General features: G+C 48.2%; 1 long non-coding RNA gene across 1 annotated transcript in view; it reads right to left on the bottom strand.

Annotated features, from left to right (window-relative positions):
• Positions 1-4,328: 4,328 nt before the first annotated feature.
• The window catches only part of LOC132210156 (uncharacterized), a 45,513-nt gene continuing 24,591 nt past the window's right edge, over positions 4,329-25,250 (bottom strand). Inside the window, exon 4 of the long non-coding RNA XR_009446390.1 lies at positions 4,329-4,543. This is a non-coding gene — a long non-coding RNA (uncharacterized LOC132210156). The remainder of the gene's footprint in view (positions 4,544-25,250) is intronic.

The following is a 25,250-nucleotide window of genomic DNA, read 5'->3' as shown; positions in this document are numbered from 1 at the left end:
ACGAGGTGTGAATGGTGTTGAACGTGATCAGTAAAGTCCGTGAGTTTACTTTTAATGAGCTTCTGGGAATGAACGTAAATCCACTTCAGCGACGTACATCAAATGGTGACATGGATCTGTTGTACGAGTGGACATTTGTTCATTGCACAAATTATCCCTAGTTTATTTCTCTCGGTCTGTGTATATTTGTGACTGTGTATGAATATGTCCGTGTGTCTCTGTAACTGTGTGCATGAGTGTGAGTTAGTGTTTATGAGTGTGCATTAGTGTCTGTCTCTCTGTTTGTGTGTGTCTCTGTGCCTGTGTCTCGGTGCAGTGGGGTCTCTCTTGTCTTGGTGGTGAATCCATTGAAATGTGTTTTACCTCCTCTCCTCTTTCATTCTGTCTCTACCTCTTTTGTTTAAAGTGATACACCTGTCCTGTTAATGTGTGTCTCCATATGTGTGTCTCTGTGTGTATGTATCTGTATTTCAATCTCTGGCTGCAGGGGTACTCCCTGGAGGGATGTTTGAATGAGTGAATCATGAATGAATTAAAAAGTTAGGAATTAAAAACTCATTTTCTCGCTCCCTCTTGTATTTAAAGTGATACTTTATCGTCGGCCTCCCGACGACTCTACACAAACCGCTGATTTTTTTGTTCCTTGGAAGGCATCGCAGTGTTTTAACATCTCCGGACACACAGTTGCTTCGCTCTTGAAACAATGTCTTTGGAGACACAGAGAAGTTTTGTCCAATAGATGTTGTCCCTGAGATATTAGCAGAACGAGACATGAACAAGCCCACTGCTGATCTCACTCCCTTCACATTTGATTTCTTTTCCAGCTTAGGATCTGGGAGAGTAGATTCCAAAACATGACAAATTGCAGAAAGTGTAATAAGATTCCCCATGCCTCCTCACAAAACGGTTTACTCGAAGGTACCTGAGTACATTCGCAAAGCGAATACTCTATTAAATGTATATAATGTCAGGAAAATGCCCAAAGGCAAACCATTTCCACATTTGCAGGGGGAACACAACATTTCTGAACATGAACATATTTACTCTGACGAGCATCAGTACATTTTCAATCCTCTCTGTACCAGCACATTTTGTGTGTGTGTTGCTGTTGCTGTGATCGAGCCCCTCTCTCTTTCTCTCTGATTGAACCCCTGATGCTTTTAACCCTTCACCATCCCCTGTGCAGTGGCAGGGGAGGCCAGCAGATAGTGGCGTGTTACCACTTTAACATAAGGGACAAGTCAGTGGTGAGACAGGGGAGCCTTTCTCTTTCCTTCTCTCTTACCCTGCGCTCGCACATTCTCTCTCTCCCCTCTCTGTCCCTCCCTCCTTCTCTATGTCCCTTTCGCTCCTTCTTTCTCACCCCCTCCGTTTATCTCCAACCATCTCCCCCCTCGAACAATCTCTCACCATCTCTCCCATTTCTTCCTTCCTCTCTCTCTCTACATTTTCTCTCTTGCTCTCTCTCTCTGGCCCACCATTCGGAAAGCTCATGTTTGATGTGATTCTGTTTGAATGCCACCTCCCTGCCAGAAAGAAGGTGTCTAAAATCTAAAACGACAAGCAAATTGAGACTATGAACAAAGACAGCGAACATTAGAAGATATAGAGTGTCAGTGAGAAGCTAATTGTTGAGAATGTGATGCTTGCGAGTCCTGTCCACTTCCCTTCCATCACTTCATTGAACATTGGGAGATAACTGATTGGCTGCCAATCAACTCAATTTTTTTTCTGCCTTTTGCGCTAAGGAAATTGCTGGGCAATTGCCCGTATTTCTGGGTAGATGCCAGTGCTGTGAATATACTGGCACAGATTGGCTTGGGTCCATGCCAGTTCTGGAACATGACCCTTCAGTGTTATTGCTGAAAGTCTGTCAGTGCCTACAGCTTTTGTAATGTCCAGTTCCTTCAGCTGTTTCCCGATATTCCATGGAGGGAGTCAATTAGTTCAAGATTGACATCAGGGACATTGACGTTCTCAGGAGGGGCAACAATAAGAAGATACAAAAGGCATACCTGTGTGATATGGCTGTACTGCATGCAAAACAAAACTTCTCACTGTATCTCGGTACATGTGACAGTAATAACTCAAACCAAATCGAACCGAGGGGTCATCAGCTCGACACTTCTTATTGAAGATGGAAGCAAACAGTTCTGCCGTGTCAGTGGAACGATGCCCTGTGTTCCCTCAGCATTGACTCTGGGAATATTTACGGAGATGTCTCTTCCTGTTATGGCTCGAGTTGCCCACCTCCATTCACAGCTCCCCTCGGCAGGTCTGCACAGCTCAGACCTGATCTGCTGTTTAGGTGGTCCCTTAGCTGTGTCAATCACAAGCTGCTTTCACTGTTTGTCCTTCAGTTACGCCTATGTTTAATAGCACCAGATTGACACACTCAGTCCTGGCCCATGGCAATGGCATGTGGGCCCACACCTAGATGTTTCCCACAGCAGTGTCCATTGTTCCCAACACACACAGGGATGACCTTCAGCCCCACCACAACACTGTTCCCCTGAAAAATGCCAGGGATCCTACACCCACTTTGTTCCCCTCCCACTGACCTGCTGCACCCCCACTACACTAATCCTTTAACAACAGGCGTGGCCTTCACCCATACGATGGTCCCGAGCACCATCCTATTCCCCAATCCACACTGTTCCCCCAGCCATGGGAGGTGAGAGAGGATGAGATGAAGTGAGCCATGGGGGCTGTCAAAAACCAGAAAGAGACGGAGGTTGGAAAGTCGAGAGTGTGAAGGAGAATGTGGGAGAGAGGGTCTGCAAATAAAAGAGGGGAGTAAAAAGAATGAGGAGAGAGAGGGACATGATGAGATTTGGAGGGAGATATGGAGGGAGATGTAACGGAGGTAGAGATGAATTCTGTCGAGGCCGGGTCAGAATGGGTGACACACAGGTGACTGCAAGGACAGACGGACTTAAACCCATATCCTGTGCTTGTCCCCAGTCCCCTCCCCTTCCCTGAGGACAGGACATGGGGCCGGGTCTGTCTCTCCCCACTCAGCTTCTTCAGCACAAAGACAGACGACAACATTTTTGCTCTGCAGCCTGGCTCCTGTTTATTTAATTACACAGTGAAGTAGTAGTTACAGTCAGTGGAATGGTGCCTTTTCTCTTTGGCCTGTGAGTTGAGAGAAACATTGACATGTTTCCCTGTAACCCCCTGTGGGATAAGGTTGGATGAACCAGCACTACCCTCAGTCTGTTACCATAGCGACAGGCTGCTTCATTGCTGAAACATTGAACTGAAATGAGAAAATCCTGGATGGATTGATTAATGAGTGAATTTGATTGATGGATGAATTTGGGTAAAGGGATATTTCAGCACATTCTTCAGCTGCTGCCTGAACTTAGTCTGGGTCACGGCATAAATCGCGGTGTTTGTGCAGCAACTGAGGAGCTGCAGCATGAAGCCCAGTTCCTGCACGAAGGGATCTAGATGCACAGACTGATACCCAAACCACCACATCCGGAACCATATGGAATACACCATTAACATTGACCATAACAGGATGAAATTGGCTGAGATCACAAACAGTAAAATGATGGATTTTTTTCGATTTCTCATTTCTGTGTCACACTGACCGTCCCCATTGGTGTGAGCCCGGAGTCTCCTGCGGGCTCTGCTGGTCACTAAAATGTGTCTGACGGTGAAAACATTGAGCAGCAGAATCAGGAGAAATGGGAGAGTCGGGGTTAGAATGTGGTGGAGGAACTCGATTGTGACCCAGGCACGAGATGATTCAACATCGTCTGTTACATCACAAAACCAGGGGTCGTTCTTTAGCCGATAGCGAGCTTTGAACATAAAGTACCAGAAAATGTTCTTTAAACAGCTCAGCACAGTCACTGTTCCCAGAACCACAGCCGCCGTTTTCTCACTGCAATATTTACTTTTCAGCTTCTGGCAACAAATGGCCACAAATCGATCAAAGGTGAAAGTGACGGTGAACCAGACAGAACAGTCAGTGGCTGCATAAAGCAGGACGGCGTGGATATTACACACGGGGATGGAATACAGGAATAAAAACTGTTCCAGATAAACAGTGGGAATGTGTCTCAATATCAGGTCGAGGATAATGACCAGTAGATCCGCCACTGCCATGGCCCCCAGGTAACGTCTGACATATGGAGACAATCGACAATCTTTATAAAGCAGGACGTAGATCGTCACTACGTTAACTGTGAGGAAGGAAAATAAATAAAATATATATCAGCCTGGAGGCAAAGTTACCAGTTTGATTGAGGACCCAGTGGCATTTTCAAATTTATCGCTGATTTACTGAAAAGAAAAGCTGAAACAACCCGTAGTAATGTCTCAATTTGTTTTATTTTACAAAAAAGCTAACATAAAATACAAGAAACTCTCCCTCCTGAAAGACACAAACACACATCCAGAAGGACAGATGGCTTCTAGAACATTCCCACAGACTCGATCACTCGAGAGCAGGCACAGGTCATTTCCTTACAGTTCCTGATATAGAGGGTGAAGACGTTGCTCTCCTGAAGGATTCTCTCCCAGTTCCCTGAAGACAAACGGAGGATGGAAATTTCAGTCTTTTGGTCCACATTGTGGTCAATTTTTGTTTGTGAAGAAACATGAACACAGGGAAAATGTATTCACCCCATTAACCGCCTGAGGGGAAATTGAAACAGAGTCTCCTTCTCTCTGGAATGGGATCTTTTCCCTCGGGATCTTATCTTTTATTCAATTAACTAGCATCCAACTGTTCACAAATAATGTCGGATACAGAATGTTCCGGGGAATGTCGGTTACAGAATGTTCCGGGGAATGTCGGATACAGAATGTGATGGAGTCATAAAAGATCCACATCACAAAGGCCCTTCTGTCCTTCAGTTTTGGTGAGACCCACTCAGCCTCGCGGTGGAAATCTCTCCCCAAACTCAACACAACTGGCAAACACAAATTAAAGGCATTGCCAGATCAGCTGAAGTGGTCAGTTATCTCACATTCTCAATCCACCTCACAGAATCAGCCCAGACACCACAAACCCAGATGGAATATCTGTTCAGCATGGAGCACTGTGCAGACCAGGCTAGTGTCCTGCTCAATACAACCCAGCAATCTGTCCAGAGTGGGACACTGTGCAGGCCTCACCAGCCAAATAGATATCAGTCCAGCACGGGGAGCTGTGCAGACCACACCAGTGCATTAATATATAAATCCGGACCAGGTATCTCTCCAGCACGGGGGGGTGGGGGGGCAGTGAGGTGAACACCACTGAACTGATCTGCAAACCTGGAGCAGTTACCCTCCCAGCGTGTAGATCTGTACAGACCACCCCAGTGCAGTGCTCGGTAACGCTGTGTTAAATCACCTCCCAGCCTGGGGAAACTTGCAGCCCATGCTGGAAGTGACAGGATGTGAGGCTCCCATCCATTTACAGCTCCATATCTCCAATGTGCCATGACAAGGGGTGCCATGGGTGTGAAAATCACTGCCAGAGAGAGATGGTGGGGAATCAGTTTAAATACGAACAAATGGGATGGGTTGGATATACAGACAGAGAGGGGGAGATTGAGAGACTGTGTCATGGAAAGATGTGTTCACAACTTTAGAATGCTGACATGTAGACATACTCCCCAACACTGAAGACACTGCATTGATCCAACATTGTCGACTGATTCAATCCGGACACCTCACCACTTCCCCCTCACCTACACCATCACTAACAGCAGGGCCATGCGCATTCACGTTCATTCCCTTCCTCCCTTTCCCTCATTCCAGGAGGAACAGCCTGGAATAGGACAGAAAAGGCCAAGCAGGGCGGTGGTGTTCCCCACATCAGTTCCCGAACCCACCTTCCCCCGCCGCATGGGGAGGGCCCTGGAATGAGCTGGAGAGAACCAGGACGACCTGTGTGGAGATTCCAAAATATACACATCCCACCGACTGAGTAAGGAGTAATGTTCAGTGAAGAGTAATTCTCACTTTAACCCCACTGTCAGTTCCATTCCCACCTGGCATAGCTTAGAAACCATGCCCCTGATGCCATCTCCCTTTTATATCGAGACGGTACAAATGGAATCCCCACGGTCTCGGTGGGCAGGAGGGTGGGCTCACAACACATCGTCTCCACCAGCTCCCAGGAAGGGAGCACGGAGTCTCCCTCCTACACCTCCTCCTTCAGACAGCTCAGATACTGAAACTAACCTGTAATATTTACTTGTCTCCCAACATCTTCAATAATCAAGCATTGAAAATCTCACAGAGTCACAGTCCCCATGGAACAACTGAAATACTGACACACTCACTGGAGAGAGCAAATACTGCTGTACTCGCATGGAGTGACTCAAATAAGGAAATGCTGTCCATGGAATAACAGAAATCCTGACACACACCAGATGGAATGAATGAAATATTGACAAACCACAGAGACAGAGACATTCTGATAGGCTCCCCTTATTTGTGTAAGTATCGGTGTATTTGTGTGTGTATCTGTGTGTCTCTGTGTGGGGCAGGTCTGACAGTCTCTGAGATAATGGGAACTGCAGATGCTGGAGAATCCAAGATAATAAAGTGTGGAGCTGGATGAACACAGCAGACCAAGCAGCATCTCAGGAGCACAAAAGCTGACGTTTCGGGCCTAGACCCTTCATCAGAGACGGGGATGGGGAGAGGGTTCTGGAATAAATAGGGAGAGAGGGGGAGGCGGACCGAAGATGGAGAGAAAAGAAGATAGGTGGAGAGGTAGGGAGGGGATAGGTCAGTCCAGGGAAGATGGCCAGGTCAAGAAGGTGGGATGAGGTTAGTAGTTCGGAGATGGAGGTGCGGCTTGAGGTGGGAGGAAGGGATGGGTGAGAGAAGAACAGGTTAGGGAGGCAGAGACAGGTTGGACTGGTTTTGGGATGCAGTCGGGGGACGGGACGAACTGGGCTGGTTGTGTGATGCAGTGGCGGGAGGGGACGAACTGGGCTGGTTTTGGGATGCGGTGGGGGAAGGGGAGATTTTGAAGCTGGTGAAGTCCACATTGATACCATTGGGCTGCAGGGTTCCCAAGCGGAATATGAGTTGCTGTTCCTGCAACCTGCGGGTGGCATCATTGTGGCACTGCAGGAGGCCCATGATGGACATGTCATCTAAACAATGGGAGGGGGAGTGGAAATCGTTTGCGACTGGGAGGTGCAGTTGTTTGTTGCGAACCGAGCCGGAGGTGTTCTGCAAAGCGGTCACCAAGCCTCCGCTTGGTTTCCCCAATGTAGAGGAAGCCACACTGGGTACAGCGGATGCAGTATACCACATTGGCAGATGTGCAGGTGAACCTCTGCTGAATATGGAAAGTCATCTTGGGGCCTGGGATGGGGGTGAGGGAGGAGGTGTGGGGGCAAGTGTAGCATTTCCTGCAGTTGCAGGGGAAGGTGCCGGGTGTGGTGGGGTTGGTGGGGAGTGTGGAGTGAACAAGGGAGTCACGGAGAGAGTGGTCTCTCCGGAAAGCAGACAAGGGTGGGGATGGAAAAATGCTTTGGGTGGTGGGGTCGGATTGTAGATGGTGGAAGTGTCAGAGGATGATGTGGTGTATCCGGAGGTTGGTGGGGTGGGGGGTGAGAACGAGGGGGATCCTCGTTGGGCAGTTGTGGCGGGGGCGGGGTGTGAGGGATGTGTTGCGGGAAATGCGGGAGACGCGGTCAAGGGCGTTCTCGACCACTGTGGGGGGAAAGTTGTGGTCCTTGAAGAACTTGGACATCTGGGATGTGCGGGAGTGGAATGCCTTATTGTGGGAGCAGATGCAGCGGAGGCGGAGGAATTGTGAATAGGGGATGGAATTTTTGCAGGAGGGTGGGTGGGATGAGGTGTATTCTAGGTAGCTGTGGGAGTCGGCGGGATTGAAATGGACATCAGTTACAAGCTGGTTGCCTGAGATGGAGACTGAGAGTTCCAGGAAGGTGAGGGATGTGCTGGAGATGGCCCAGGTAAACTGAAGGTCGGGGTGGAAGGTGTAGGTGAAGTGGATGAACTGTTCGAGCTCCTCTGAGGAGCAAGAGGTGGCGCCGATACAGTCATCAATGTAACGGAGGAAGAGGTGGGGTTTGGGGCCTGTGTAGGTGCGGAAGAGGGATTGTTCCACGTAACCTACAAAGAGGCAGGCATAGCTGGGTCCCATGCGGGTGCCCATGGTCACCCTCTTTGTCTGTAGGAAGCGGGAGGAATCGAAAGAGAAGTTGTTGAGGGTGAGGACGAGTTCGGCGAGGCGGATGAGGGTGTTGGTGGAGGGGGACTGGTGGGGCCTGCAGGACAGGAAGAAGCGGAGGGCCTTGAGGCCATCTACATGCGGAATACAAGTGTATAGGGACTGGAAGTCCATGATGAAAATGAGGTGTTGGGGGCCAGGGAATTGTAAGTTCTGAAGGAGGTGGAGGGCGTGGGTGGTGTCACGGATGTAGGTACGGAGCTCCTGGACAAAAGGGGAGAAAATGGAGTCCAGATGGGTGGAGATGAGTTCGATGGGGTAGGAACAGGCTGAGACAATGGGTCGACCAGGGCAGGCAGGTTTGTGGATTTTGGGAAGGAGACAGAAATGGCCCATGTGGGGTTGGGGAATAATAAGTTTGGAGGCTGTGGGTGGGAGGTCCCCTGAGGTGATGAGGTCATGAATGGTGTTGGAGATGATGGTTTGGTGCTCGGTGGTGGGGTCATGATGAAGGGGGCAGTAGCACGAGGTGTTGGAGAGTTGGCGTTTGGCCTTGGCGATCTAGAGGTCAGTGTGCCACACTACCACTGCGCTACCTTTGTCTGCGGGTTTGATGGTGAGGTTGGGGTTGGAGCGGAGGGAACGGAGGGCTGCCCGTTCTGTAGGGGAGAGGTTGGAGTATGTGAGAAGGGTGGAGAGGTTGAGGCGGTTAATGTCTCGACGGCAGTTGGAGATGAAGAGGTCAAGGGAGTGTAGGAGGCCTGGGGGTGGTGTCCAGGAGGAGGACTTGTGTTGGAAGCGGGTGAAGGGAATCAGTGGAGGGAGGGTTAGGTTCCCGGTTGAAGAAGTAAGCATGGAGGCGAAGGCGGCGGAAAAACTGCTCTATGTCCAAATGATCCACAAACCTGCCTGCCCTGGTCGACCCATTGTCTCAGCCTGTTCCTACCCCATCAAACTCATCTCTACCTATCTGGACTCCATTTTCTCCCGTTTGGTCCAGGAACTCCCTACCTACGTCCGTGACACCACCCACGCCCTCCACCTCCTCCAGAACTTCCAATTCCCTGGCACCAAACACCTCATTTTCACCATGGATGTCCAGTCCCCATACACCTGTATTCCGCATGCAGATGGCTTCAAGGTTCTCCGCTTCTTCCTGTCCTGCAGGCCCAACCAGTCCCCCTCCACCGACACCCTCATCCGCCTCGCCGAACTCGTCCTCACCCTCAACAATTTCTCTTTCGATTCCTCCCACTTCCTACAGACAAAGGGGGTGGCCATGGGCACCCGCATGGGCCCCAGCTATGCCTGCCTCTTTGTAGGTTACGTGGAACAGTCCCTCTTCCGCACCTACACAGGCCCCAAACCCCACCTCTTCCTCCGGTGTTACATTGATGACTGCATCAGTGCCACCTCTTGCTCCCCAGAGGAGCTCGAACAGTTCATCCACTTCACCTACACCTTCCACCCCAACCTTCAGTTCACCTGGGCCATCTCCAGCACATCCCTCACCTTCCTGGAACTCTCAGTCTCCATCTCAGGCAACCAGCTTGTAACTGATGTCCATTTCAAGCCCACCGACTCCAACAGCTACCTAGAATACACCTCCAACCACCCGCCCTCCTGCAAAAATTCCATCCGCTATTCCCAATTCCTCCGCCTCCGCCGCATCTGGTCCCACGATGAGGCATTCCACTCCCGCACATCCCAGATGTCCAAGTTCTTCAAGGACCGCAACTTTCCCCCCACAGTGGTCGAGAACGCCCTTGACCGCGTCTCCTGCATTTCCCTCAACACATCCCTCACACCCCACCCCAGACACAACCGCCCAAAAAGGATCCCCCTCGTTCTCTCACACCACCCCACCAACCTCCGGATACAACGCATCATCCTCCAACACTTCCGCCATCTGCAATCCAACCCCACCACCCAAGACATTTTTCCATCCCCACCCTTGTCTGCTTTCCGGAGAGACCACTCTCTCCATGACTCCCTTTTTCGCTCCACACTGCCCTCCAACCCCACCACACCCCGCACCTTCACCTGCAACCGCAGGAAATGCTACACTTGCCCCCACACCTCCTCCCTCAACCCTATCCCAGGCCCCAAGATGACTTTCCATATTAAGCAGAGGTTCACTTGCACATCTGCCAATGTGGTATACTGTATCCATTGTACTTGGTGTGGCTTCCTCTACATTGGGGAAACCAAGCGGAGGCTTGGTGACCGCTTTGCAGAACACCTCCGCTCGGTTCGCAGTAAACAACTGGACCTCCCAGTCGCCAACCATTTCAACTCCCCCTCCCATTCTTTAGATGACATGTCCATCATGGGCCTCCTGCAGTACTACAACGATGCCACCCAAAGGTTGCAGGAACAGCAACTCACATTCCGCTTGGGAACCCTGCAGCCCAATGGTATCAATGTGGATTTCAACAGCTTCAAAATCTCCCCTCCCCCCAACTGCATCCCAAAACCAGCCCAGTTCGTCCCGTCCCGCCAATGCATCACACAACCAGCTCAGCTCTTCCCCGCTCCCCACTGCATCCCAAAACCAGACCAGCCTGTCTCTGCCTCCCCAACAGGTTCTTCCTCTCACCCATCCCTTCCTCCCACCTCAAGCCGCACCTCCGTCTCCGACCTACTAATCTCATCCCACTTCGTTGACCTGTCCATCTTCCCTGGACTGACCTATCCCCTCCCTACCTCCCCACCTATACTCTCCTCTCCACCTATCTTCTTTTCTCTCCATCTTCGTTCCGCCTCCCCCTCTCTCCCTATTTATTCCAGAACCCTCACCCCATCCCCCTCTCTGATGAAGGGTCTAGGCCCGAAACACCAGCTCCTGTGCTCCCGAGATGCTGCTTGGCCTGCTGTGTTCATCCAGCCTCACATTTTATTATCTCTGACAGTCTCTGTGCTGTTTGATGTGCTGCAATGCCTCCCTCTGCTGGTCTCCACACGCCACTGCACAGGCAGCAAGAGGGGATGGGAACCATCAGGGATTTGTTCAGAGAGGGTCTGGGACGGTAGCAGCTCACAACACCATCCAAACTGATTTCTTCCCCATGTACTTATCTAAATGTCTTTTAAATGTTGTAACTGTACTCACTTCCACCATTTCATCTGGAATTTTATTCCATACACGAACCACTCTCTGTATAATAATTGCCCCTCATGTCTCTTTTAAAATGTTTGATCCTCAAAATTTGAAACATCCCCACAGCCTTGAAATCCTCCATCCCCAAGAAAAGATAACCGACATTCAATTTATTTGTGCACCTCATCATTTAAAAGCCTCAATCAGGTCACCCCTCATCCTCCTGTGCACAAGTCAGTAAAGTCCCAGCCTATCCAGCCTCTGAAAACACTCTGAAGTGGTGATGTATCCGGATTGAATCAGGCGACAGTGTCGGACCCATGCAGTGTTCTCGGTGTAAGGGAGTATGTCTACATGTCAGCATTCTGAAACTTGCGAACACATCCTTCCGTGGCACTGTCTCTCTATCTCCCACTCTCTATCTATATATCCAACCCATCCCATTTGTTCATATTTAAACAGATTCCAGACCATCTCTCTCTGGCACCCATGGCACCCCTTGTCCTGGCACAGGCAGCACAGTGGCTCAGTGATTAGCACTGCAGCCTCACAGCACCAGGGACCTGGGTTCAATTCCAGCCTCGGGCAACTGTCTGTGTGGAGTTTGCACGTTCTCCACGTGTCTGCATGGGTTTCCTCCGGGTGCTTCGGTTTCCTCCCACAGTCCAAAGATGTGTAGGCTCGTTGGAATGGCCATGCTAAATTGCCCGTAGTGTTCAGGAGGGTGTGGGCTATAGGGGGATGGGTCAGGGTGGGATGCTTCAAGGGGTGGTGTGGACTTGTTGTGCCAAAGGGCCTGTTTCCACACCGTAGGGAATCTAACCTAATCCTTATATCTCAAACCATCCATTCCCACCGACACCCTGGTAAATCTCTGCTGTTCCCTCTCCAGATTAATATTATCCTTACAATAACAGTGCGACCAGAACTGGACACAGTACTTCAGAAGATGCCTCACCTACATCCTGCACAACATGAAAATGACATCCCAACTCCCAAACTCAAAGGTCTGAGCAAAGAAGGTAACGAATTAAATGCCTCCTTAACCAGCCTGTCTGTATGTGACTCAGACTTCGAAGGATTATACCTGATGGCCTCGTCTCTGTTCTGCAACACTACCAAAGGCCCTAATTTAAATTGTAGAAGTCCTGCCCTTGTTTGTTTTGCCAAAAGCAATGTCTTGCATTTATGCAAATCAAACACAATCTGCCACACCACAGCCCAGTGAGTGATATTCCCACCCCGCCACACAACCCTGACATGTTTTGAAAGACCCTCCCAGCTCCAGAAGGCCTACAAACTCCGGTCTTTATTTTCACAAAGACTCCCTCCATCCCATTCTCTCAGTTCCTCTGTTTCCAGCACATATGTTCAGATGAGGCGAACTTCAACAAGAGAGTCTCCGACATGTCCACCTTCCTCCTCAACCAAGGATTCCCCAGCTCCTTTGTTGACAGGGCGCTCAACCAGGTCCAATCCATCTCCCACACTTCTGCCCTCACTTCTTCCCCTTCCTCCCGCAACAGCGATAGGGTTCCCCTTAGCCTCACCAACCATCCCAACAGCATCCACATCCAGAAGATCATCAGACGCCATTTCTGCCACTTTCAGTGAGATGCCACCACCAGACCACCTCTCCCTTGATAACAAAGTGTGAAGCTGGATGAACACAGTAGGCCAAGCAGCATCACAGGCCTGCCTTCCGCAGGGACCGTTCTCTCTGGGACACCATGGTACACACTTCCTTCACCCCCAACAATTCCCCACAGCCCTACGGCCCGTCCCCTGTAACCGGTGAAGGTGCAACACCTGCACATTTACCCCCTCCCTCCCCAGTATCGCCAAACATACCTCCCAGGTGAAGCAACACTTCACCTGAACTTCCCAGAATCTAGGCTACTGCATTCGCTGCACACAATGTGGTCTCCTCTGCATTGGGAAATGAAGTGAAGACTTGGTGAACGCGAGGTAGAACATCTATGCTCGGCTTGTAAAAAAAGTCTCTGAGCTGCCTGTTGCCTGCCACTTTAATGCACCACCCTGCTCCTGGCCAACATCTCTGTCTCTGGCTTGCTGCAGTGTTACAGTGAAGCCCAAAGCAAGCTGGAGGAACAACACCTCATTTTCCACTTGGGGACTCTGCAGCCCTCCGGACTCAATATTGAGTTCAATAATTTTAGGGCCTAAACTCTCCCATGTCCCAGCACCTCACCCCACACACCAGGCCTTGTTACCACACAGCCTGCCATTACACACTCCCTGTTGTTAGTCACTAACAGTCCCTATTAGCAACTACTCACCCTTCCAGTCTGATCGTTATAAACTCCTTTGTCTGTCCAACTTCTTTCTCTCTCTTTGGGCCCTAGCATCTCGGTTACTCTCTACCCCATCCACCTCCCTATTCTCAGCATATGAACGGACATTTTCTCAGCCACCATCAATTCTGAGGAAGGGTCACTGAACCCCAAACATTGACTCTGTTTTTTTTCCTTCAAAGATGCTGCCAGATCTGCTGAGCTTTTCCAGCAACTTTGTTTTTGATTCGAGAATATAATTTGTTGCTGTGTCACATTTAAGGCTTTTAGGAGGAGGGCAGTCACACCTTAGAGGTGGGAAATAGTGATCTGCAATATGATCTTTTGGGGTTGGAAATTATGCTCTTTTGTTGTGTCTGGTGTTCAGTAATGTCTACTCGAGATTCTTCATAGTGCAGAACATGTCTGCAGAATTTCTTTCCCTCACATTGCAGTCTCCAGATATAGTAGGAACTGCTGCTGCTGGAGAATCTGAGATAACAGAGTATCGAGCTGGATGAACACAGCAGGCCAAGCACCATCAGAGGAGCAGGAAAGCTGACATTTTGGGTCTGGACCATTCTTCAGAAATGGGGGATGGCAAGGGGATTCTGGAATAAATAGAGAGAGAGAGGGGGAGGTGGATGGAAGATGGATAAACGAACAGATAGGTGGAGAGGAGACAGACAGGTCAAGGAGGCTGGGATGGAGCCAGTAAAGGTGAGTGTAGGTGGGGAGTTAGGGTGGAGGTTGGTCAGTCAAGGGAAGACGGACAGGTCAAGGAGACAGGGATGAGACTGGTTGGTAGGAGGTAGGGGCGGGGGTTGAGGTGGGAGGAGTGGATCAGTGGGAGAAAGGATGGACAGGTCAGGGAGGCAGGGACAAGCTGGGCTGGTTTTGGGATGCAGGTGGGGGTCGGGAGATTTTGAAGTTTGTGAAGTCCACATTGATACCATTAGGCTGCAGGGTTCACAAGCAAAATATGAGGTCCTGTTCCTGCAGCCTTCGGGTGGTATCGTTGTGGCATTGGATGAGGTCCAGAATGGACATGTCATCCAGGGTGTGGAGCGTAGATGTTCCACAAAGCAGTCTCGAAGGCTCCGCTTGTTTTCCCCAATGAAGAGGAGGCCACATTAGGAACAGGGGATACAATATACATCAGCAGATGTGCAGGTGAACATCTGTTTGATGTGGAAAGGTTTCCTGCGGCCTGGGATGGAGGGTACGGAGTGGTGTGGTCGGGGCAGGTTCCGCACTTCTCGCAGTTGCAGGGAAAAGAGCCGGGTGACGTGGAGCTGGAGGGGAGTGTGGAGCGGACAAGAGATTCATGGAGAAAGTGGTCCCTCCGGAAAGCAGGGAAGAGTGGCGAGGGAAAAATGTCTTTGGTGGTGGGGTCAGATTGCAGAAGGCGCAGGTGCTGGAGGATGATCTGTTGGATCCGGAGGTTGGTGGGGGTGGTCGGGGCAGGTGGGGTACCTCAGGCCGAGAAGATTCTGTTTTGGTTTTATTGAGGGGAGGGGGTGTGAGGGATGAGTTGCGGAAAACATGAGAGATGCGTTCGAGGGTATTTTCAAACACTGTGGAGGGGGTGTTGCAACCCTTGAAAAACGAAGACATCTGGGATGACTGGTAGTGGAATTCCTCATCTCAGGAACAGATGCAGAGGAGGCGGAGGAATTGGGAATAGAGGATGACATTTTTGCAGGAAGGTGGGTGGGAAGAAGTGTATTCTAGGTAGCTGTGGGAGTTGGTAGGCTTGAAATGGATATTGGTTTCCAGGTGGTTTCCAGAGATGGAAACACAGAGGCCCAGGAAGGAGAGAGATGTATCACAAATGGTCCGGAGAAACTTAAGGTTGGGATGGATGGCGTTGGTGAAGTGGATGAACTGTTTGCGCTCCTTGTGGGAGCACGAGGCGGCACCAATACAGTTATCAATATAACGGAGGAAGAGGTGGGGTTTAAGGCCAGCGTAGCTTCGGAAAAGGGATTGTTCAAAGTAACCTACAAAGAGGCAGGCATAACTTGGGCCCATGCGGGTCCTACGGCCAACCCCTTTGTCTGTAGGAAGTGGAAGGACTTGAAGGAGAAGTTATTAATGATGAAGACGAGTTCAGCTGAGCGGACAAGGGTGTCAGTGAAGGGGGACCGGTCGGGCCTGGGGGACAGGAAGAAGCAGAGGTCCTTTAGGTCATCTGTATGGCCATTACAAGTATACAGGGATTGGAGGTCCATGGTGACGATGAGGTGTTAGGGACCAGGAAATTGAAAGTTCTGGAGGAGTTGGAGGGCGTGGGTGGAATCATGGACATGGGTGGGGAGTTAACCAGCAGTCTCGAGGGTCCAATTGGCCGACGGCAGCTCGTATCCTGTTTGTTGTTGTCTCACTCCACCCTTCAAAGCTGTTACAGAGGAAAAGGATGTCCCCATTCAAACAGTCATGGTTGCTCTCATAGAGACACTGAGATATACAGCATGGAAACAGACCCTTCGGTCCAACTCATCCACACCATCCAGATATCCGAAATAAATCTGGGTCCATTTGCCAGCATTTGGTCCATTCCTCTCTAAACCATTCCGAAACATATACCCATCCTGATGCCATTTAAATGTTGTAATTGTACCAGCCTCCACCACTTCCTCTGGCAGCTCATTCCATAAACACACCACCCTCTGCATGAAAATGTTGCCCCTTAAGTCCCTTTTAAACCTTCCCCCTCTCCCCTTAAAGCTGTGACCTCTCGTTTTGGACTCCCCCACCCTGGGGAAAAGACCTTGGCTGTTTACAGTTGGCTGTGTCCCTTATGACTTTGCAAATGTCTGTAAGGTCACTCGTCAACGAAATTTTATTTTATTGTGTACCAATACTGACAATTTTTCCACACAACACCCACAGCCAAAAATGAAATTAACCATAAGCTCATCTATATTTGTGATGTTCTTAAAGGGACAGATGTTAACCAGACTGATAGGAAACCTCCCCTTCTCCTCGATACATTTCCGGTGAAAATTGAACACCTGATTGAGAGGGCAGACTAGATTTATTGCTGCATCTAAAAGACAGCATTTCTGACCTTACAGCATTCTACTCAAATGTCAGTCTATATTCTGTGCTTGTTTTTTAAACACTCAAGGATCAGAATCATTGACAGTACAACCTCTACCTGATGATCTGACAACAAATGGCCCTAATGGTGTGTTGCTGAGCTCAGATACTTCTCGACAACCAGCTACGCACCACAGGAGAGGCCCTGCAACCTTTCCCAGCTGCTTCACAGCGAGTCCTGGTTCACCAACAAGAAATGCAGAGTATAGATAATTATTTAGTTTCAGGTTGGAAAGCAGCGACTAATGGAATTCCTCAAGAAATGTTGTGAGTTCATCAACAGTTTACAATCCAGATTAATGATGTTGATGAAGGGCTGATAGGATTGGAGCTCAATGTGCTAGTACAACATTATAGTCACCCAATAAGATGACAAGTGGAGGGAGGCGATCTACACTGGTGTGTAGACAGTGGGTGTTTGGGAGCAAACTTCCGGCAATGCAAATAAAACAGTACAGTGTGGGTTATGGGACATTTGTGTTTTGGGGAAAGGATAAAACAGCAATAAATTATATGACTGGAGAAGTAACACAGAGATCGGTGCTACTGAGTGATTTGTGTGTCCTGGTACAGAAATCATACAAAGTTAGTCTGAAGATGTCGCAAGTGATTTGGAAAGTAAATGGAATAGTGCTGTTTCTTGAAAAGGGTGCTGGGTATGATGTTAGGCATGTTTCCCTGCTTCTGTACAGGGCGTTGCTGAGAATCCATCTCATGTTCTGTCTGTAGGTATGATGCCCAAAACTGAAAAAAATCACAATGGCCTTTGACACTTTTCAAAGATGGTTCTCTATACACTGTCCTGTGATGAAGGCATTATGTTATGGAGGATTAACAGTTTAGTTCTGAGAACCAAAAATATTCTTGACTATATAAGAACTTGAGGAGAGTGTAAATGGTGAATACCTGACGGATAATTTGTCTTGATTGGGAGAATACAACTGGGGAAATAATTTTAAAAATAAAACAGATTCTGAGGAAGGTTCACTTAACCTGAAACATTAATTCTAATTTCTCTTCATAGATGCTGCCAGACTGCTGACCTTTTCCACTATTTTCTCTATTTCTTTATGAGTAAGACACAATCATTTTAATATAGATGTTGTGAAGACATCAAGGCTTGTTATTTTTAAATTATGCAGGCACATATAAACATGTCTTTAAATCAAGTAGGCCCTTTCGTTGCTCAGGAAATGACTCTGTGTATGTCAGCAGCAATGATGCATCAACATGGAGCAGGGAATGTGATGGAAACAAATAGCTCGGGCAATGTTCAAGAGGACCTCACATGTTCATGTTTGGGGGTTGGATAGCATTATTGCGTGATTCAACTCAGAGAGGGGAAAAGAAACGCAACGTGCCTGAAAAGCAACAGCGTATCTCTCCCTCTCTATTTCCTTGTTCCTCATCGCATCAATGTATGAGAGCTGAAAGCGCACCAATCATCTTTACCACTCATGGAGGATTCATGATGAGGATTAATTGGAATCTCCCACTGCCTGTAGCAAAGGGAATTCAGCCAAATCTAATAGTTCCAGGAAATAATCCCATTGCCAACAACTTGTGCGAGCAGAATAAATTTGGAAGCAGAATAACATTTGGGACAATCTCTCACATTTTTCCTTTTATCATGAGTTCAACTGTTACGTGGACAAAGTTCTTTCAAATTAATATTTCAGCTTGTCACAAATATACGTATGTGTGTGTGTGTGTGTGTGTGTGTGTGCGCGCGCGCGCGCGCGCGTGCGTGTGTGTGTTTCTTCTTTGCATCATAGTTTGAGTAAAATTGGTTTGGTCATAAATGTGTCATTTTAGCAGATTAAAGAAAACTGTCTGACTCTTTCCTTACACTGACCCTGACCCAGTCTGAGACCTATATTATAAGCCAGGCCAAGGAACCATAGACCAGTGAGCCTGACATGAGTGCTGGGGAAAGTGTTGTGGGTGGGGGGATTCTGAGCTATCGGATTTACATGCATTTGGAAAGGCAAGAAGTGAATAGGGACAGTAAACGTTGCTTTTTGCAGTGTAAATCATGTCTCACTAACTTGATTATTTTGAAGAGGTGATAAAGAAGGTTGATGAAGGCAGTGTGGCAGACATTTTCCAAATCGGCTTCAGAAAGGTGTTGCATAACGTTCTGAATGGGAGACAGATTAGTAATGGGTAATCACATGGGATCCAGGGGGAGCTAGTCAAATGACTTCAAACTTGGCTTGAAGGCAGAGGATTGTTTTACAGACCGGAGACAAGTGACCAGCGGTGTGCCACAATTATCAGTGCTGAGTTGCCTGCTTTCCATCATTAATATAAAGGGTTTGGATGTGAATATCAGAGACATGATTAGTAAGTTTACAGATGATATTAAAAAGTGGTGCGGTGGACAGTGGTGAAGTTTATCTCAGAGTGCAAAGCGACATTGATCAGACGAGCCAATGGGCCAAGGTGTGGCTGATGGAGTTTAATTTAGATAAATGAGAGGTTTTGCGTTTGGTAGAGTAGAGCAGGACAGGACTTTGGGCCCCACACCTCAGGAAGAACATACTCGCCCTGGAGCGTGTCCAGCGGAGATTCACACGGATGATCCCTGGAATGGTAGGTTTAACGTATGATGAACGGCTAAGGATCCTGGGATTGTACTCATTAGAGTTTAGAAGGTTGAGGGGAGACCCAATAGAAACTTACAAAATAATGGATGGTTAAGAAGGGGTGGACGCTAGGAAGTTGTTTCTGTTAGGCGGGAGACTAGGAGAGACTAAGTAGTTTCTGTTAGGCAGGAGGAGAGCGAGAGCCAGACAGAGAGAGCGCCAGGGGGCTGCCGGGAAGGTAACGTTTTTTGTTCCCACTTTAAAAAGCTTACCTCGAGCGGGGGCCGTCTTCATCTATCTGGGCAGAAAAAAGAGTGGAAGGGCGATAGTCACTGGAGATTCAATTGTAAGGGGAATAGATAGGCGGTTCTGCGGTTGAAAACGGGACTCCTGAATGGTATGTTGCCTCCCAGGTGCATGGGCCAGGGATGTCTCCGATCGGCTGCAGAACATTCTGAAGAGGAAGGGCGAACAGCCAGTTGTCGTGGTGCGTATAGGCACCAACGATATAGGCGGAAAACGGGATGAGGTCCTACAAGCAGAATTTAGGGAGTGAGGAGCCAAGTTAAAAAGTAGGACCTCAAAGGTAGTAATCTCAGGATTGCTACCAGTGCCACGTGCTAGTCAGTGCAGAAATGAAAGAATAGCTAGGATGGATGCGTGGCTTGAGAGATGCTGTAGGAGGGAGGGGTTCAGATTTTTGGGACTTTGGAACCGGTTCTGGGGAACGTGGGACAATTACAAATTGGATGGTCTACACCTGAGCTGGACTGGAACCAATGTCTTTGGGGGTACTTTTGCTAATGCTGTGGGGGAGGGTTTAAACTGATGTGGCAGGGGGATGGGAACCAAATATTGGACAGAAAAGAGGTAGAAATGAAAGCCAGTAGGGAACTAGTTAATGGAGTCAGTGTGGCTAAAGGGAATAGTAGTCGAGAAGCAGATGATGAACACAAAGGGACAGGTGGTCTGAGATGCATTTGTTTTAATGCGAGAAGTGTAGTTGATAAGGCAGATGAGCTTAGGGCTTGGATCAGTACCTGGAAGTATGATGTTATTGCTATTACTGAGGCTTGGTTGAGGGAAGAGTATGATTGGCAACTAGTTGTCCCAGGATATCAATGCTTCAGTGGGGTTAGAGAGGGAGGTAAAAGGGGTGGAGGAGTTGCAGTACTTGTCAAAGATGATAACACAGCCGTACTGAAGGAGGGGCCCATGGAGGACTCAAGCAATGAAGCAATATGGGTAGAACTCAGAAATAGGAGGGAGGCAGTAACAATGTTGGGGCTGTACTACAGGTCTCCCAACATCGAGCGTGAGATAGAGGTACAAATATGTAAACAGATAATGGAAACGTGTTGGAGAAACAGGGTGGTGGTGATGGGAGATTTTAATTTTCCCAACATTGACTGGGATTCACTCAGTGTTCGGGTTCAAGATGGAGCAGAATTTGTAAGGTGTATCCAGGAAGGTTTTCTAAAGCAGTACGTATGTAGTCCAACTCGGGAAGGTGCCATACCGGACCTGGTGCTGGGGAATGAACCTGGCCAGGTGGTTGATATTACAGTGGGGGACTACATTGGAAATAGCGACCACAATTCTGTAAGTTTTACACTACTCATGGACAAGGATGGGAGTGGTCCGAAAGGAAGAGTACTAAACTGACTATACCAAGTTTCCGCAGGATGTGAGGAATGTAGATTGGGAGAAACTGTTTGAAGGTAAATCCACATTTGGTGTGTGGGAGGCTTTTAAGGAGAGGTTGATTAGTGTGCAGGAGAGACATGTTCCTGTGAAAATGAGGAATAGAAATGGCAAGATGAAGGAACCAATGATGACAGTTGAAATTGTGAGACTAGCCAAGAGGAAAAAGGAAGCATACATGAGGTCAAGGCGACTGAAGACAGACGAAGCTTTGCAAGAATATCGGGAATGCAGAGCGAAACTGAAATGAAGGATTAAGAGGGCTAAGAGAGGACATGAGATATTGCTGGCAAACATGGTTAAGGAAAATCCCAAAGCCTTTTATTCATAAATAAAGAGCAAGAGGGTAACTAGAGAAAGGATTAGCCCACTTAAGGACAAAGAAGGAAAGTTACGTGCTGATTCAGTGAAAATGGGTGACATTCTTAATGAGTATTTTGCATCAGTATTCACCAAGGAGAGGGACATGACAGATGTTCAGGTTAGGGATAGATGTTTGCTTACTCTCGGTCGAGTTGACATAAGAAAGGAGGAAGTGTTGGGTATCCTAAAAGTCATTAAGGTGGACAAGTCCCCTGGCCTGGATGGTATCTATCCCAGGTTGCTGAGGAAAGCGAGAGAGGAAATAGCCGGGGCCTTAACAGATATCTTTGCAGCATCCTTAGACACGGGTGAGGTCCCGGAGGACTTGAGACGTGGTAATGTTGTCCCCTTGTTTAAGAAGGGCAGCAAGGATAATCCAGGTAATTATCGACCGGTGAGCCTGACTTCAGTGGTAGGGAAGCTACTGGAGAAGATTCTGAGGGATAGGATCTATTCCCATTTGGAAGAAAATGGGCATATCAGTGACAGGCAACATGGTTTTGTGCAGGGAACGTCATGTCTTACTAACTGAATAGTATTCTTTGAGGACGTGACAAAGTTGATTGATGAGGGAAAGGCAGTAGATATCATCTACATGGACTTCAGTCAGGTGTTTGATAAGGTTCCCCATGGCAGGCTGATGGAGAATGTGAAGTCACATGGGGTCCAGGGTGTGCTAGCTAGATGGATAAAAAACAGGCTAGGCAACAGGAGACAGAGAGTTGTAGTGGAAGGGAGTTTCTCAAATTGGAGACCTGCGACCAGTAGTGTTCCACAGGGATCTGTGCTGGGACCACTGTTGTTTGTGATATATGTAAATGATTTGGAGGAAGGTGTAGGTAGTCTGATCAGCAAGTTTTCAGATGACACTAAGGTTGGTGGAGTAGCAGATAGTGAAGGGAACTGTCAAAGATTACAGCAGAATATAGATAGATTGGAGAGTTGGGCAGATAAATGACAGATGGAGTTCAATCCGGGCAAATGCGAGGTGATGCATTTTGGAAGATCGAATTCAAGTGTGAACTATACAGTAAATGGAAAAGTCCGAGGGAAAATTGATGAACAGAGAGACCTGGGTTTCAGGTCCATTGTTCCCTGAAGGTGACAACGCAGGTCAGTAGGGTGGTCAAGAAGGCAAATGGCATGCTTTCCTTCATTGGATGGGGTATTGAGTACAAGAGTTGGCAGGTCATGTTGCAGTTGTATAGGACTTTGGTTTGGCCACATTTGGAGTACTGTGTACAGCTCTGTTCGCCATATTACCAAAAGGATGTAGATGCTTTGGAGAGGGTGCAGAGTAGGTTCACCAGGATGTTGCCTGGTATGGAGGGTGCTATGAAGAGAGGTTGAATAGATTAGGATTATTTTCATTAGAAAGACAGAGATTGAGGGGGGACCTGATTGAGGTCTACAAAATCATGAGGGGTATAGACAGGGTGGATAGCAAAAAGCTTTTTCCCAGAGTGGGAGATTCAATTATGAAGGGTCATGAGTTCAAAGTGAGAGGAGGAAGGTTTAAGGGAGATATGCGTGGAAAGTTCTTTACACAGAGGGTGGTGGGTGCTTGGAACGCGTTGCCAGTGGAGGTGGTAGATGCAGACAAGTTAGCATCCTTTAAGATATATTTGGACAGGTATATGGATGGGCAGGGAGAAAATGGACCCAGATCGTTAGAAAATAGATGACAGGTTAGACAGAGGATCTTCTGGATGTGAGTTTGCTCGCTGAGCTGGAAGGTTAGTTTTCAGACGTTTCATCACAATTCTAGGTAACATCATCAGTGAGCCTCTGGTGAAGCGCTGGTGTTATGTCCCACTTTCTATTGATCTGTTTAGGTTTCTTTGGGTTGGTGATGTCATTTCCTGTGTTGGTGATGTCATTTCCTGTTCTTTTTCTCAGAGGATGGTAGTTTGGCTCCAAATCAATGTGTTTGTTGATGGAGTTCCGGTTGGAACGTCATGCTTCGAGGAATTCTCGTGCGTGTCTCTGTTTGGCTTGTCCCAGGATGGATGTGTTGTCCCAATCAAACAGGACAAATAGGCAGGCAATCAAATGGACAAACAGGCAGAAATCTAGCCACCAGGATACATGAACATCAACTAGCCACAAAACAACATGACCCACTATCACTCGTATCCTTACATACAGATGAGGAAGGGCACCACTTTGATTGGGACAACACATCCATCCTAGGACAAGCCAAACAGAGACACGCACGAGAATTCCTAGAAGCATGGCATTCCATCAACAAACACATTGATTTGGAGCCCATCTACCATCCTCTGAGAAAAAGAACAGGAAATGACATCACCAACCCAAGGAAACCTAAACAGATAAATATAAAGCGGGACATAACACCAGCGCTTCATCGGAGGCTCACTGATGATGTTACCTCAAATGGTGACGAAATGTCTGAAAACTAACCTTCCAGCTCAGCGAGCAAACTCACATCCAGAAACTCAACTTGAGCTACAAATCTTCTCAAAACTCACTGACAGAGGATCTTGATTGGCGTAGGCTTGGAGGGCCGAAGGGCCTGTTCCTGTGCTGTAATTTTCTTCGCTCTTTGTTCTTTGCCCGTGGCACTGCCTTAAAATTAGAGGCGATAAATTTAAAACTGAAATGAGACGAACTTTCTTCCGCCAGAGAGTGGTGGGCTTGTGGAATTCATTGCAACGGAGTGCAGTGGAGGCCAGGACGTTGGATGCCTTCAAGGCAGAGATCGACAAATTCTTGATCTCACAAGGAATCAAGGGCTACAGGGAGAGTGCAGGGAAGTGGAGTTGAAATGCCCATCAGCCATGATTTAAAAGGCAGAGTGGACTTGATGGGCCGAATGGCCTTACTTACACTCCTATGTCTTATCGTCTTATGGTCTTATACAGTTATTGCTGGGGCGCTGGGGAAAGTTGCTGCATAAAGAGACCTTGGGTGCACACACATAGTTCCTTGAAAGTGGAGGAGCATGTGAGACAGGGTAGGGAAGGACACATTTGTCATGATTGCCCTAATCAGTCAGAGCATTGGGTATAGGGGTTGGGATGGCATGTTGCTCCTGTACAGGACATTGATGAGGCCACTTTAAGAATACTACGCACATATCGGTTGGCTCTGCTAAAGGAAGAAAGTTGTTATTTTTGAGAGGGTGCAGAAAAAAGATTGACAAGGATGTTCCTCGACTGGAGGGTTTGAACTGTAGGGAGAGGCCGAAGAGTTTGAAAGGTTTTCCCCTGGAGTGTCAGAGGCTGAGGGGTGACATGACAGAGGTTTATAAAATTTCAATTCCATGAATATTCTGAAGAACCAAGGTCCATTTCTCAGGGGGAGGGGAGGCCAAAAGTCAAGAGCTAAGTTCAAAGCTGAGAGGGGAACAACTTAGAAGGGAACTTACAAAGATCAAAGAACAAAGAAAATTCGGCCCTCCAAGCCTGGTCAAGCCCAGGCAGGTGTGACTAGGATAGTTTGGGATTATGTTTGACATGGACTGGTTGGACTGACGAGCTGACTGACCCTGTAACTCTTTCACTCGCTCTATTCCCACCTCCATGTATTCGCTGGGACGTACCAGAGCAAAGTACCAAACTTCAGGCAGCACAAATGACATTGAACATATTGCAGCTCAAAACTGGGCATTCATGTGGTGGTGTAAACCACAGCAGCAGCAGAAGCAGAATTGTGTTCAACCACAATCTGTATCTTTTTGTCCCAGAGAATCCCTCAGTCTATGGTTACCATGAAGCTGATCAATGTTCAGTGACGAGCGCAGGCAAACACGCTGGGGTCAGAACCATCTGAACCAAAAACTGATGCCAGCCCATTATAAATGCCAGATTTGGCTGCTTGCATTCCAAACTGCAGAACTAACACATTACAGACAGGGCAAAGTGATTGCAAGACCAACAGACCAGAAGTCCTGCCACAACCAGTCA

This window comes from Stegostoma tigrinum, chromosome 11 (genome assembly GCF_030684315.1).
Source record: "Stegostoma tigrinum isolate sSteTig4 chromosome 11, sSteTig4.hap1, whole genome shotgun sequence".
NCBI lineage: Eukaryota > Metazoa > Chordata > Chondrichthyes > Orectolobiformes > Stegostomatidae > Stegostoma > Stegostoma tigrinum.
The sequence above is the reverse complement of the archived record's forward strand: the minus strand, read 5'-3'. Positions and strand labels throughout refer to the sequence as shown.